The sequence below is a fragment of the Ambystoma mexicanum genome, chromosome 4q, assembly GCF_040938575.1.
Source record: "Ambystoma mexicanum isolate Mex_15411 chromosome 4q, UKY_AmexF1_1, whole genome shotgun sequence".
Lineage (NCBI taxonomy): Eukaryota > Metazoa > Chordata > Amphibia > Caudata > Ambystomatidae > Ambystoma > Ambystoma mexicanum.
This window is the reverse complement of record NC_090928.1, coordinates 453,443,969-453,461,274: the sequence shown is the minus strand read 5'-3', so window position 1 is coordinate 453,461,274 and position 17,306 is coordinate 453,443,969.

Here is a 17,306-nt window from a genome sequence, read left to right as displayed (position 1 = left end):
GTACAGGCTGGTGGCCTATCGTTGCTTCACTTGGTGGCTTCATGGGAGGTTCGGACACCGCGTTCGGAGAGTAATACCTGCCTGTGCGGTACTTGCCATTAGACAACATTTCCCCAGCGACAGTGGACAATACCGCGGATTTTCCCTGGATGTGCTGCAACCGGAACTTTACAATGTGTAATGTTTATTATTTATGTTCAATTGAAATTAAGATCTAAAATAAAACCCAACATATATTTTAAGAATGGTTGTTTTGATTTTTTAAATGAATCTAGTGTGTCTCCATTGAATAGTCTTCCTGTGCCTTGTCTTGTCACACCACATGTCTCCGGCCAGCATCCTCCCTCACGCTGGCCGCCCACCTTCAATCCATATAACCGTTGAACCCATATGCAGCAGACATACATATGTTATTTTGCGGGTTGGCATTAAGCCTCCCGGCCTTGCCTCCTCCCCCAAAAATACTTACCACACCACTTTGTTCAAGCGTTGGCAATAAAAGGAAGGCCGTTGGATTTTCGAGTGCGTTAATGGACGAAAAGTCGGGTAAGGTCCATAGGAAAGTTTTCTACGATCTACCGAGTTATGTTTAAAAACACATGGCCGAACCGTAGAGACAATAAAAAAAAAGTCCCGGAACTATCCTTTAAGGCAAATAATTCTATTTCGACTATACTGGACCCCTGTACCTATGGCAAAGTTAGCCTTATCTGATAATGATAATTGTTGGGGCTCTGGTCATGGTGGGGTACCTTATTGCGTATCTTATGGGCATGCCCAAGGGTGGTTGATTTCTGGAACAATGTTTTAAATAGTTTGGATCTTGTGCTGGGAACACGTTACCAAGAACACCCTACTCTGCAATTTTATTGTCAAGCAAAGAAAGAGGTGAAGTAACCCAAGTATGCACTGAATGGACAAATAAAGTGTTTGTGGTGGTGGCAAAACACATTTTAAGGGTGTGGAAGTGAAGGAAAAATCCGGCTGTTGGACTTGCGTACTTTGTCTGACTATGAAGAAGTCATGCTTAAAAAACAGAAGCGAGAGGAACATTACTCTAAGATGTGGGGATTGTACAACAAGCTGTATGGCTGATGTTGGCTTACCGTGGTATGATGATAGATGGAACACAATAAGAGGAAGGTTACCAGGATAGTCTGTTCTATGTTGTGTGTTGATGTCTGTTAGTGGCATGTCATTTAATGTTGTTAGATGTCTTAAATTGCTGTTGTAAAATAGAGGTCTTGTATAGTAAGATAAGGATAAGACTTGCAGCTATCATTATTGTTGTAATTAGATGATTGAGTCCTGTATATATTGCATATTTCAAATGTATGCCTCTGACATTATGAACATGTTTGTGTTTTTTCTTGTTTGATTTGCATTTTAAAAGCCAAATAAAGAGTGTAAAAAAAAGACTTTGCTGGATGGAGAAATTTGTAATTGGCGGGGGATATAGATGGACTATCTAAGATAGACAAAAGAAGAAGAGGCAACCACCATTGGTGGGAAGGACAGGGGGTTTCATCAGTCCTGGGGAAAAGGTAGAGGTGAATGTCAAAGGTGTATTGAAGATGGAATGAAAGGTAATGAAATCAGGAAGGGTGAGCTACCTAAGGCTGTCAGACATGTGTATGATGAACTGCATTTGAATAACTATTTGGTTTTGAGGGGTGACGAATTGTATCCACCTACCTGAGTAAGCTGCAACATTTTAGAAATAGCACATGAGGGACGTCAGGGCATGACAAAAACTAAACAACCTGTCAGGCAAGATTATTGGTGGTCTGGCATGGATTTGGAAATAGAAAGATTGATTAGACAATGTTGTAGCTGTAATGATTCTGCCAAAGGGTACATTGCAAGGCAAGAACCAATGACAGTATACCGACCATATTGTGGGGAAGCGCAGGTTTAGACATTGTGGGGCCAGTAAGAAGTAATGGCATGTTAAAGTATTGCATGGCACTAACTGACATGCTGTCCAGATGGGTGGAAGTCAAATGCGTACAAAACATTTGTTCCAAAGATATTATTTTGTTTCTGGATACCATTTTTAAAAGGGAAGGTTATCCCACCACTATCATCACAGATAACGGTGTGCAACTTGTATCACAGGAAATTAGGAATTTTTGAAGGGACAATGGGGTGGAGCACAAAGCCAGTTCTATTTATCATGCCCAAACGAATGGAATTGTGGAAAGATTAAGCTTCCTTTAACAGCTGCAAGTGGTTATGCAAGATGGTCAGCAGCCACACAAGTTGTAGAGAGGTTTCATGGAGCTGTAAAAGTGTCTGGTGGAGGAGTGTGAAATGTGAAGAGTATGTAAATGGTCAAAAGACAAATCCAGAATTGCCAATGTCAATAAAGGCAATAAGGAGGGTGCAAGAGATCACAAATGTGGGTCATGTGAGAGACAGAGACAGAGAGAGAGAGAGAGGGGGCAGAAAATTACAACTAACAAATTATATGCACCAAACGTGTTTGTAAGAGGCCTTTATAGTTAAAGTATTATGTTCATTGAGTTTTCCACAGGAAAGTTGTCTATAGAAAAATGTGCTTAGGGCTGTAATCCTTTATTGAGTGTATTTTTTTTTCCATTATTTCAGCAATGGTTTTATATCTTTTACCACATGGTATTTATTTATTGTAAATTGTACCACATTGTTATTTATTTATTATAACCCTCATTGTGGTGTTTCAGCAAATGTTATCACATTGTATTTATGTGTGCATATGTGCACAACAAATAGTTGTGCTTTAACATAGGTAGAATTTTGTTTGTATAAAGAACGGAGGCGACTGAAGAATCTCCAGACACAGTGTATATTTATTATTGAATTTTTATTAAGAATCAATGTTCAAGCCCACTGGCTCAGTAAACAGCACAACATTAACTGATGGTTAAGCATTCCAATCCTGCATCTTTCTTCCATATGTTCCACATTCTGTATTCCAGGTTCTATGTCACATCCACTCCTACAGTCGATAGAGGTGGGTGGAACACAACATAAGTGGAACATGTAACCCAGGATGCTACAGAGGAGTTTTACAAATATCCAACGAAACAGTCAGGCAAACTATATTCCCATAGGGTATTCAATGCTAAGCCTGAAAATGCTAATCATATTCACCTCACACTTGTGATAAATCGCTTACATGGTGTTCCTCAGTTTATAGTTATTCCATCGACAGCCAAAGCATCTAATCCCATACCATCTAAAAAAAAGCATCTAATGCTTTTTTTTTTCTTTGTTTTTTATGCGGCTGTCCCCCTCCTGCCCCCCTTTTTTTAACCTTAAAACCCAATTTTTATTAAACTAAACCTGTACCATCCAAAAAAATGCATTAGATGCTTTTTTTTTAGATGGTTTGGCTGTCGATGCTTTGGTTGTCAATGCAATGACTGGATACTGTGCTCCTCTAACATGGTGGCGAAGGGGGCAACATATCAATCAAATGTCTAAAACTCAACCTGTGATACATGTGTGCATGTGCTCATTCAAGCCGAGTACAATAAGACATGGTTCAAATTTCTTCGATCTTCCTAGAGATAATCCTAACCAAAGACATTTTTAGATTATTTGAAAATTGCCAGGCAATCAAGCGAGCCCTTATGCCAAAACATATGACATTTTATAGATTTTACATTAGTTTGAAAACTATGCACACTCATTTTTAAACCTCCGGTTAGAAAGCAAACCAAAACGTGTAAATATTCACACATGTGGTTACACATTTCAGCGTGGCAACCCCTTCCTCCAAATCTTGTACTGCAAATAGCTGTGGATGGGTGCAGCAGAATTCCCCCAACTCTAGGAAATGCCCAGTCGAGAAAGTTAAAACCTTGCTCAGAGGATAATGTCTGACAAATCTGCCCAATCTCTTGTAGGACAACTCTATAAAATGTGTAAAATACTGTATACCTGCTTGGGAATCCATGATTTTTTTGATAACTTGGCAAGCCTAGGACAAGGGACAGAGCAGCCTGCTCCGTAGGACACTTTGCTGACCCTCCTGCCAAAGCTATTGCCATTCTCTGACACTAGATTTAGGATTGCGCATTCCTTAACCCTTGGGTTTCAAACCTTGTTCTCATTTGCAATAGAGCTATACATCCTACTGCCTTTTGCCATGGACCATTCATTGCTTCTTCTGTGCAGCTTTCCAATAGGATCTGTCAAATATCCTTACCTACTAAAGATACAAAGCTTCTCCAAAGGCCAGACATTTTTCTATTATAGGGAGCTGACTCTTACTATGCCCAGATAATGAAACACATCACAATTGATGTTATTTCCCTTAACCCGAGATCAACACTGAAAACTAGGATTGTTATTGAATTGTACAGAAAGGAAACAACTGGTCCACAGCTAATTCATCAGTCAAGTTGACAAAATGTTCAGTCCGTCTGTACAGTGGGTCTGCACAATGTCAACATTGGCAGACTGTGCACAGTTCAATGAAAATCTGCTTCAAAATGAAAACCTGTCTGTTGTCTATGTGAAATGTATGGATTGACTAGAAAAGTACATGGCATGGCATTAGCAATGTACCAGCAAGCCCTTGGATGGCTAATCAACTAGAATATGTGTCTCACACTTTAGAGAATGTGCTGCGTCACAAGCCTGGAATAAACAAGAGGGCCACACACCAGATTTGTCATATAAATCAAATCTTTATTTTTAACAAAATGTTGGTAGAGGAAGGGTTAGAAGGATAGAAATACTAAGGGGACCTCTGAGGACCTCTTACCTCTGAGGGTCCAACGTGGGTGATGAGGAAATAGGAGTGAAGTAAGGTGAGGGATTATTAATTTCCCCAATTACAAGCAAGAGGAACTGGGCAAGGGGAAATCCCTGCACTCAAAATGGAAGAGTTCAAAAATAGGACAAATCTTACTGTTTATTAAAAGCTTTCGAAACAGGGTTCCAGTGATGGACAATCTTAATTCTCCAATACTTTTTCATCATTCACAGGGTTGTCATGAACCTTTAAGGTGACGTGACACCACAAAATAAATGATACATTGCAAAAACTAAAGGTAAAATGGGATTGGCTAGTGAGGTAGGCTACATATACGATATATACAGGGTTAGCAACCTTATTGGCTAAACTGTATCTGGTGGCTCCTCCTGTGACCACCTCCTAAATGTTGCAACTACAGGCATGACAGGTTAGCGCGCTGCCATTGGGTCTTGCAACAAAGTGTAAGCTAGCGTGGAAGGTGGGTAGGTATTGGTCAAAAAGGGTCTTTTCAGCCTTGGCGCTATGGAAAGTTACCAGCCCATGAGCAACTATTCAAGGTGTTCGGAACAGCCCCAAAGGTGCTGCTTGTACCCAACAAGTTACCATCTCCGATCCCTCTAGGTCTTGAGACAGAACATTATGCTTTCAACCAGCTTTTATTTTTGTATCATCCTGCCTTCAGTTGGATGGGAACAATGGTCTCTGTCTGGCTTGAATGAAAAGATGTTGTCTTCCAGGTTTAAACCATGTGTGTAGGGGCCACAATCTTAATTTTCCTACTTGCATTTATAAACGGTTTCAGCTTTTACACTTGCAGGTGTCCTATCTCCTCTGCTAATGTGAAACATTCTCTCACTCAATGCCTTGGAAAGTCTGTGCACACTAGCTGCACTGACAACCTGGTCTGCGTCCCTCTGCGAAATCAGTGTTTCATGCCCCTCTCTATATTCTCAAGTCCTTTCAGTGCCTACCATTAATTTCAATTTGGCTCTGGCTTCCACCTTTATTTTCATGGCAGCTCATGTTAATTACATTCAGCATCAGCAAGCAGGTCATATGTATTCTTGTGCAACTTGCAGTTACTGCATAGCAATAGTGTATCTGTCCTCTATCTAAGTGGGTTATAAGCATGTTCTTCATGGCTAAGAGCAATTTAATCTCGGTGTCTGCATAGCTTCATGCAGGAATGCACATGTGATTCATGTCTAACACACCTATGTCGTATTCTTAGTCTTGATGTCATCAGCCTTCTGCATGGTTACAGTTAGTCTACTTGCTCCATCGACTGCAAATGTATCTCTTCAACAACGTCATCAGGATAGGGTCTAAAAGGCTGTCTGAGTGAATAGCATTTCCACATCTGTGGTACATCGGTGATGGGGCGGAAGGGGCCAGGAACGATGCACACATTTAATTTCTGTAATGCCGAGATGAGAGCAGGACTGGTGATACAAGGACCACATCCATGTCTCCCTCTTTAATCCCCAATCTGGTCGATATATTGAACACACTTCCTTGGATGTTTTCCCTGTTAACGTATGGCTTTGGGATCGATATTTTCCTTACTCCTCTGAGATGACCATGGTACTTCACTTGTTCATCCAAACTCCAGGTCATGTAGCAGCAGTGGCGTGGATCTGGGGGAAATGGAAGCATTGTGCCTGGAGGAAAAAGGGGACATTGCTTCAAGTAAGAATGTAGCACTTCGAAAGTCTGTGTTTCTCCGTCTGCCTTTGTCTCTACATCCAATAATATTTTCTCTGTAGTCTTCCTGCACTGCCTAATAGGTACTGACACAGAAGGCCAGTAGTGCTAGCACTAAGACAGCTACCAGTACTTTGGGCCTGTTAAGCCACCCATGATGTTATCCAGAAAAGGATATATTAGCCGACCTTCATCCTCCTCTGCTGGGCTCATTATGTCTTCCATCTTGGCATGTAGGTCTGATAAATGCACGATGGCTTCTGCAAGGGTTCCATTTTCTCCATCGTGGGAGGGCACATATGTGCAGCAGGACAGAACTATCGTTGTGCACATGCCACCTTCCATGGCCGTGAGGAGATTCAAGACATACCTGTTTTAGAGGGTCATCAGTCTGACAAACTATTATATGCAATAGTTTCCATTTTGTAATCTGGAGCGATTTGGCATTCAAGTTGGCCTGGACCCTTGGGACAACTGATGCAAAGAATATTTCAGTCCTACACTCCATCACGTGCTTCTTCCATCTTTGTCGAAATGTAGTTTCCTCTTTTTACTCTTGTCAATTCCACAGATCTTTTCTTCCTCTGGTATGTGTCCATTGTGGGGATCCCGTCTACCTGTGTGTCCTTTTGAGGCACCACTAGCCCTGACATATTCAGCTGTACTAGAGAACATTACCCGCCCACTAGTTTGGTGGTAGTTGCATGTAATACCCCGTATCTTCAATGTTTGTTTGCATCCTTTGTTCACCCCAACCTTCACCGGACCATTATTCTGGTAGCACAGGGAGGCATTCTTAAGTACTATAATTGACATAGGGCCTGCTTTATTCTCAACCCATGTGGCCAGTTTGGCACTTTCCGCCCATTCTTTGAGGCAGTCATCATTTTCCTTCTGCACCACTTCCTCTGAAACTGTCAGGAGCACCTGCACTTTGCACCCCATCATCTCGTCCATACATCCTTCCCCCTGTAAACAACTGTGCGTACACCAGCAGTTGAGGTCTTTCCCAGCATCCTGGCAGTCCTCCTGTCTCTTATCTCCCTGTTCTCGGGCACTGCAACTCTTTTTGTATTACTATCCTTGAATTGCCTTTATTTGGGCCATCCAAAAATTGCTGTATCATCTTATCTGAACTCCAATAATCGTCCATCATTGCTTTAGTCTTGATGTAGCTATCTTCATACAGGAACCCTTTCTGTGACATTCATCTTAGTGTGGCCCAGCTCCATTGAAATTGGCCCCTTGTGGTGCAGAGTGCTAGGTGCATAAGGCATTGTGCTCTGGCTGCTGGAATCTCTGTGGCTATGAATGTTCTACAAGCACTCATAGCATAGGGGATGAGAGAGCACACCTAGCAGATCTCATTTGTGGTCTCACTTCCCACCTTGGTCATGTGCTGGTACCGCATATTATTAGTGAAGTGGCCTAAATCAGCTAAATAAGCATTCACATGTTCAAAGTCAGTATTTGTGCTTTGCCTGAGTCTTTTTACCTCCTGGGCAGCACTAGTGATGAGCTCAGGTATAGCTTTGGCCGAAACGGGAATCAGGGTTGTGTTAGCATATAATTCACTATAGGTGTAATACAATGCAGCTTTCTGCAGTGCAAAGAAGGCAACGAGGTAGAGACAGCAGAATACAAAAAATGTCAGTACAATAATTTTTGCTGCAGTGTCCATGTGTTGTATACGTGTACAGTCTTGGCCGTCTTCTGCGATAATACTGTGCTAGAGATGCAATAAAGATTCTTTGAAAGATTAACTGAATTTTAGGATTACTGAGTAAAGCGCTAATAGGCACTTTACTTAATGTTTTCTGGTATCATTTGCTCTGGGTTACCATGAGTTCATGAAGTGCTTTTCGGTGATCATGCAAGTATACAATTGCTTTTATTTATTTATTTATTTCATAAACTCATAGCCATATGCTTTGTATATACAACATATTACAATAAAACACAGATAAAACATAACACAGAAAACACAATTCAAGTCATTAAAATATTGAGGGAAGCTAAAATCAACATCACATTTGCATCAGGTTGATTCAACAGTCTATTATAAATAGGAAAAACATAGGGGAACAGAATACAATTAATATCAATAGGATAAAACATCACAATATAAAATATCAGATTGTGATCAATGCCTTCTAAAAAATGAGACCAGACAGATGACATGTCAGCACAATTAAATAGGTTGTTATATGATTTCAGATACCTCACCCTTAGTTCGCAAAGGCTCTTGCATTTAATTCAAGTCATTAAAATATTGAGGGAAGCTAAAATCATCATCACATTTACAGCAAGTTGATTCAACAGTCTATTATAAATAGGAAAAACATAGGGGAACAGAATACAATTAACATCAATAGGATAAAAGGTTGAAGACGTCAACACATCCAATAAAACATCACAATTAACATCACAATATAAAATATCAGATTGTGATCAATGCCTTCTAAAAAATGAGACCAGACAGATGACATGTCAGCACAATTAAATAGGTTGTTATATGATTTCAGATAAATCACCCTTAGTTCGCAAAGACTCTCACATTTAGTTAACCGGTGTTCCAGGTTTTCAATCTCTCCCGTATCACATAGACGACATACTCGGTCAGACCGTGCTATACCATATAGTGCACCTTTGGTTGCTGATATTGAATTTCAGGAGCAAATATTGTCTAATAATGGTACTATTAGGGAATGCAATATAATAGGACGAGTTTGACAGATGTTGGGTTGTATACTCACAAAAGTTACCACTATTGCATTTGGAATACAGATTCACAAGATGTTATTCTTTACTTAACATGTACAATTTTTGTTTCACCCGAGTTTTAACAACATAGAATTCCCCACCCCGAGATTGGAAAAACAGCCAACCTTCCACCTGCAGTAAGTGGATAACAATAGACCCAGGGTCCCCATAGTCTTACAGTTATCAAGTTCCAGATAAGCATGCTGAAAATGTACCATCAGCGTTTCGTTATCCAACACACACAGGTGTTCGTAGAACATGACAACCTTATGAATTAAATCATGCTGTATTCCAATGAATTCAAATTCTAAATACAGATATTCAATGGGTAGACGCTGGGGCATATGAAATAGATTATGCAGCAATGAACCTTCAAAACTTCTTAACGCCGGCATGTACTGATGTCCCCACACCTCAATATCATAGTATAGGATAGAGAGGACTTTTGCAGTGTAAAGCAATAAAATAGTCTTGATGGAAGCCGTATGAATTGACTAATTGCATTTATTGCTTTTTTTCATTTTACTTTTATGTCTGTCCAATGTAAAGACCATTTCAGGGTGTTCTGAACATGGATGCCGAGATACTTATATGAAGCAACACATTTGAGCTGAGTACCTTTTAATTTACAGGACACCTTCATACGTGAACGGCGGGCAGGAAAGAATATCATAATCTTTGATTTAGCAATATTCACAGACAAATCATTAAGATATGTAAACTCTCCCAATGCCCTAATCAATGATTGGAGTTCTTTAGGGGAGTAGTCCATTAAAAGCAGATCATCCGTATAGGCCACCGAGGTGGTCAGTTGGCGGCCCACTTTCACTGGGTTCATGGGCAAATTAGTGAAAGCTAAAGGGAAATCGGCTAGATATAAATTGAAATGGGTAGCAGCTACAGTACATTCTTGTTTTATTCCACAGTGGGTAGGTATCGGATTGGGCAGGTGTCCAAACGAATCCTTACCGTGGTATCGGTATATAGTAGCATGAGCATCCGGAGCAGCTTTTGCCAAAGTTTACTCCCCGTTAATAGAATTGAATGCTGCAGAGAAGTCAATGAACGCACAGAACACTGTGCTCTCTCTACGTCTCCATGCATATTCTACAGAAGCTACAAGAATCAATAGGTTATGAGACGTGGACGCCTTTTATAATAAACTCCACTTGATTGGGGGAAGGATCTCATTGGGCCTCATTATGAGTTTGGCGGCAGCCATGGAGCTATTAGCTATTAGCTCCATGGCTGCCGCCAAACCGGGCTCCTTTACCGGGTTCCCTGAATGGGGAATTACCGGGCCATTCCGAGTTCAGAGTGTCAGTCTGTGTAATATAGCCCTATCATCGACTCGCCCCCCCTGGGCAAGCATGCTCCGATCTCAGACAATCTTTGACAATCCCCTAGGGAAGGTGTATATGGCGCCTATACCCCCCCCAACCTCCATGTCTCAGGCCCCTGGTGCACTGTGTTACTCCTAGATTACTTCTGGGAACATACCCATATTGTACAGAACAAATAATATTAACACAATACCAACATACTCCTATGGACACAAATAACAAGACACAAAGAACAATACATGAATCGATTCAATTATAACAATGGAATACATTTATTGGGGCACACCAAAGCATAATTCAAGCAATGCTAAAACTCTAGCCAAGATCGAATTTGCACCTTTTATACATCTAGTGCAAATCTACCAAGCAAACACTCTAAGCCTTTTAGGTTCCTAATGTATGTGTTTCTAATGCAGTCTAAAGTACAAGCCTATTGTGCAAGCGTCAAACATCCAACAATCCTCTCCTTCATACAGAATCAAACCTCTCTTCAATTCACACCGATCCACATCATGCTTTACACTCACTCTCTTTAGGACAATCCCTGTCTGATCTCCCCTTCAAAGCTCTTTGTGTGAGTGTCTGGCCAACAACTAGATGGAGTCATATTCTATCCATGGGCATAATTCTTGGGGGGGAACAGGGATGCACGTCCCCCCAATCTCCATGGCACACCATTCTGTCCCCACTCATTTGGCACGGGCACCTCCCCTTCAGATGTCATGACCTCTCCAACCCATCAGCAAAGTTACCCCACTAAATATAATCAATCAGTTTGTCTAGCAATGAACAATACTTCCCATCTGCTTGTGCATCTCTCCGTCTCCAGCTCTCTTCCCGCTTCTCTCTGCAATCAGTCAGCCAGCAGTGGCAGGCCCCCAAGATCTGGTCACACGACTGCTTCTGCCAAGTTCTGCCAATCTCTCTCTCATAGCCATCGGATTCTGCTCTCTCTCATTCTCAGGATTGCATTCTCCATCCAAACTCCATCAGCAGCTAGCTTGAACAAACTCCATCAGTTTCTAGCTGCATCCTCCATCAGACTCTTAGCATCCTAACTCGAACTACCCGCAACTCTCTAGACAGTCCCCTTTCCCCTTCTGGTTATACTCTTCAAATGACGCACACATCCCTATGGTTACATTCTAAGAATGTCTCTTTCTGTCTCAGCATTCTATATTCAGGCCGTGCCTGCCAGTCTGTGCTTTGAGTTTTCCTGTCTCGTGCGTGTGCTTTCACGGCATGTCCTTTTACTCCGTGTGCTGTCAGCGTGACATTTGAACATCATATCTTTCTTTCATGGCCATTCTGTGTGCGGTGAAAAACACCATCTATTCCATCTATTTCTGCATTCACTCCACTGTAGGCTCTGTTGGCATCATGAAATGCTCTTTTAGGCCCCGTCTCTCTCATGCAAAAGGCACCTTCTCCATCTCCCCATCGTGCTCATGCCCCCACCCTCGTGTTGTCTCTGCGAAGCTCAGAAGCCAAGCTGGTAAGCTTCCTTCACTCTCTCTACTGGGACATGGGTGACTTCTTATCTACCAAGCTGTTTACAAATTCCTTCTTTCAGTGATAACCATAACAGTTCACGCTGAGCCCAGTGCAAAACAACTCTGTCTCTCCATCAGCAAATGGCTCAGGCCTCGTGTTAAATGCTTCCTAGCGTTTACGATTCCAAGCACTATAATGCAAACTCATTCTAAGTGACTCAACATACAAACATACATACATGACAGTCTCTTCGTGTGTCTCCACAAAGCATACATGTGTGCTTCTAAATGGCTCCACATGCATTTCAAATATGACTGTGTGTGTAGTGCAAGCAATGCATTTCTCTCAGCCTAAGCGCTATATCTAATGCAAACATAGATGCATAGCAAATCATGATGCGAATATACTCTGTCTCTAAAGCACAATCATGGCACTCCAAATAGGTGCAAGTGTCATTCTATTGCAAATGGCAAAAGTGGCAGTCTAATAATGTGGATAGTGTCTACTTCAGCAATGTACTAATCAGAACTAAACAGAATGCAATAATGGAATGATTCCATTGCAAAGAGTAATGATTGGGTAATGGTGATTCTAATGATTCTCTAACAATGGGTCTTATGATTCTCTATCATTGGGTCTTATGATTCTTCTAATGATAACAATACAGGCTCTTCATTTTCACCAATTCCACAGGAGGGCTTGGTAATTCCTCCCTCAGGGAACCCGGGCCCAGACCTTCTCCATTCCCATTTGAGCCCCCATAGGGCTCAATGGGAATGGGAGAGGGAGCTAACAACGGGCCGGTTACGACCGGCCTGTTGTTACCTCCCTGGTCCCCTTGCGGGAACCTCGTAATTTCGCAGAACGGGTTTAACGGGTCTGCCTCCATTAGCAGAGCCCGTTAACCCGTTCCACGATGGTTATAATGAGGCCCACTGTCTCTAACCCACTCATTTCTCTCAATCAGAAATATCTTCACAAAGATTTTAGCTGGCATATCCAACATGGCCAGCATTCTATAGTTTCCTGGTAAATTCCAGGAGCCTTTTTGTGCACTTGTAGTATATTACTTTCACGCCATGTCTCAGGAATGGTACCGAAGGTGCCTATATGTATGAAAAATAAATGCAGCACATGTGCCCATACACCAAGGGATAGCTTAACCAATGCATTTCAAATCCCATCTGGCCCGGCCACCCGAGTTAGTCAACTGTTCCATTATGATTATTAGGTCTAAAATAGTCACTTGGCAAACCCAGCGAGAGTCAGGTATTAGGAAAATGACTTCACTGGGCGAAATATTACCCAGCGTGGAAGAGGTATGTGTAATCCAGTCGGGTTCAGTAACAATTAATGAAAAGAGCCTGCAGATTGTTATCGCGCAAGACATTCCATAACTTACTGATGTTTTTTATTGTAGCCAAGTGTGCGATTTCTTTCCATTTCTTCGCCTCCCATTTCACTTTGTACTTCCTCGGCCATTTTTGGTAGTTGAGTTTGAACATTTTAATGTTATTTCACATCAAGAGTATGGACTCATAGATTTATATAGTACAGCTGAGATTTTTGCCCAGACCAGTTTTTAGCTTCTGCAATTTTAGGATCAAAATTTGCCTGCTTGCTAATGGTTCTATTCGTATGTTCTGCGCTGCTCTTATATGGCCTAGATTTCATTATGGAGTCTTTAATCTGAGAAGGCTGCCACTATCAACGAACTAGCTAGAGGGGAACAGGGACTAAAGAGGGATATAAAGAGAGGGATAAGAGTCTCTGAGATCATTTTAGCTTTTATTACATTCAACGGATTCCAACTAACATGATGATCACTCGGATTCAAGTAGATGTCACCATTTGCATCACGGGTACTGGGTGTTGGAGGGCCATCGATGTTAGTAAGAATTAGACAGAGTGAAAAGTGGTCACTTTCATCCCTGGGCACGAGAGCCATGTCTTTTGCCAAAGGCAATGCTCTCTGATTTACAAAGATATAATCCAGCGTGGATGCACTTTGCCGCATACGCGAGTATACGCCATTGGTGTATCTCCTGGATAAAGGCCATTAAGGCAGGTAAAGCCGTAGGCTTCCAGGAGAGTTCCAAGCTTTAGCTGGGCGGCTTACAGGGGTACTTGAGCTAGTTGAAACAGGAGCAAACATTTCAAATAAATCATTAGTGTTGAATTCGATGTATGAATTAAAGTCTCCTACTGTCCATATAGGAAAATCACAATGATCACTTTTTAAAATGCATTTTACTGTAGCTAAATTTGTCATGGTAGCTCTTCTGATAGGAGGGTCATAAATGTTAATAAGGATGAAACTCTGGCAATGATATTAAAGTTTGGCCACTTAGACCATAGAGGTAGATCCATCAAGCTCAACTATCGACCAGGGAGATTTAACTGAGATAAGCAGACCACCTTTTGGGCGGCTGAGTGTAGCTCGACCGTCTACAAGCCAGTTCTCATGTAAACCTAAGATTGCAAAGTAGTTCATATAAGACAAGAAACCATCCACACTAAAAAAGATGGGATAAACCTTGCGTGTTCCATAACAACAGGATCTTAATGTCATTGAGACATTGTGTCAAAGTGTTCTTTAAATATGGATGGCAACCACTGCCAATAGCCAGCATCTGCACTAGACCCTATGCTGAAAGAACTCAGCAAGGGCAGAGTATCAACAGAATGTGGCACAGGTATACCAGCATTAATCACTGTACTAGGTAAAATGCTGGAAAACTGGGTGTCAGGCTCATGTTCAACCACCTGTGTGGGACGTTGGAGATTGGATCCCAGATAAGGAAGGGGGGCCTTACCATAATTCTGAATCTCTCTGTTTACTAGCCGCACCGCCTGACTTGATGATATTAGCTAGAAGTAAAGGGGCTCTAGGTCTCAATTTAGTTGCTGACATCTGAGTAATATTACACAGATATCCTAATTTGAAGAGATCATCGTGATAGTTTATCACATAGTTAAGCAGAGTGTCATACTTAAACCAGATGTTAGAGATGTTTGTGGAAATATGTTCGACTTGGTCTACAATACAGATGTCTTTGGTCTTAATCACTAGAACGGGAGCTACCTAGTGAAACAGACAGAAGACAGCTGCTCGATTAAGGGGTGGAAGGTGATGTTCTGTTGACATAGATTGGAGTTCTAATGCAAGGACCGTGAGTTCATAAAGTGCTTTTCGGTGATCATGCAAGTGTACAATTGCTTTTCAAAACTCAGTCACACAAGTGCAGCGATTACCTAGTGTCAGGAAAAGACAGTGTGCCTAATGAAGCTGTTTGTATGCTCGTGTCTAGCTCTGGTCCTTGAACGTGTCTGAATCTACCCTTGTTCTTCTTCTTGCAGTGTATCGTCTATGTTTGGGCTGAGGGGGGTCTCACCTCAATAGGGCTTGATGTCTCTCAGATAATTCCACGCTTTCTTCCTTGCTAATTTAAGAGCTTTATCTGATGCTTGCTCTACGTTGAAGAGACCCTCAAAGAATGGCTTGTGCCACGCTCTAACAAAACTTCTCAATAGTACTTTATCTGCTGGATAAAGAGATGGGGCTTTCAGCAGTTCAGGTGGTTCAACTGGTGTGTTATCTTCATCATTCTTCTTCGACCGCCCCCCGCCGTCACTTCAGCTGTTGAGAGATAATTGAAGCACAAGCCATCATCGGTGCGAGATATCCATACATCTCATACATTACCAAGAATATTAGCAACATTATGGGCATCCGTTAGCACTCTAGTGGGAGGAGCAAGTGGGAGGCACATGCGTCGTCCTGTCACCGCCTCATGAGGAGTTAAATGGTGGTCAGATGCAGGCTGATTGCACAATGCAAATAATGCTGTGGGCAAGCAATGAAGCCACCCCTTTTTCAGTGTTATTTTTATTTTTGCAATTCACTCTTTGAGCAGGTCATTGAAGCATTCACAAATCCCATTCGCTTGAAGGTGATAAGCGCAGGAAAACATATGCTTAATCCCAGCAGGGCTGTGATATTCTCAAACACCTAATTTACGAAGTGTGGTCCATTGTTTGATGGTAGGACATTGCACACACCCCACCATGAGAATACCCCTCTGACAGAGGGCATCGGGGTATGAACATAGACCAGCTTCGATCCAGCGAGAAAATGGGCACCCCACTACAAGCATATACCTGTAGCCATTACATTTATGAATCATATCCACATAATATATATGGAGGTGTTGGAAGGTTGCAGGCCCCTAAGTGAACAGGGAGTGCCGCACGGAGAGGCGCACTAACCCTTCCGGGACACCAAGCCCCTTCTTGGGACCCGGCGGCTGGAGGACTTTGCCGCCGGGCTACATTCATCCTCGGCGGACAATTCGGTCCGCGGCGCTCTGACGTCTTGAGCCCGCGGACGAGGAGTGCCCGACAACTGGGGGAGGCGGCACCCGCGGCTCCGGAGGGTGCAGAGTCACTGACCACCTGCGCCACTGACGGCGCTCGGACATCTGCGCCCCCCATCCCTGCGCTGAGACTATCGTGAGGCGCCTGCCACCCGGGGCACACCGCCACTGAGAGGTGAGGAGGGGAAGGCGGGGGCTGGAGGCCCAGGCTGCTGCAGGCCCCTAAGTGAACAGGGAGCGCCGCACAGAGAGGCGCACTAAGCCTTCCGGGGACACCAAGCCCCTTCTTGGGACCCGGCGGCTGGTGGACTTTGCCACCGGGCAACATTCATCCTCGGCGGACAGTTCGGTCCGCGATGCTCTGACTCGGGCACCCCAGACCACCACTGAACTCTAGCAGACTCCGGCGGGCCCTGCAGGCAGCGACCGCCATACGGCCCGCACACACGATCCAGTGCAGCCGGAGGACAGATACTTGCATAGGGCTGGAGTGCCTGGCCCCAGCACGAGAAACACCCCGCACCAACGGCCAAGAGAGGCTTTACTCCTGCGAACACTCCCCCACCTCCTGCCTGAATGATACACACATAATGGGGGAAAACAGCACAGCACCATAGATCCTACAGCACCGAGAGGGGGAACTACCCTTGGTAATAACCCGTAAACCCTGGTGAACGGGCGACCCACAGGGTTCCACGGTTACTTCACGCCGATCAAGAGCCTAAAGCGGACATCACACAGCATCTCCCCAAAAACCCTCTTTAGAAAGAATGTCACCTCCAAGGCAAAAACCCAGACTTGTCACAATGGATTCCTTCACCTCAGTCAGACCAAAACAACAGATGCCACAGGAGACAAGTGCTGCCGAAGAATTTC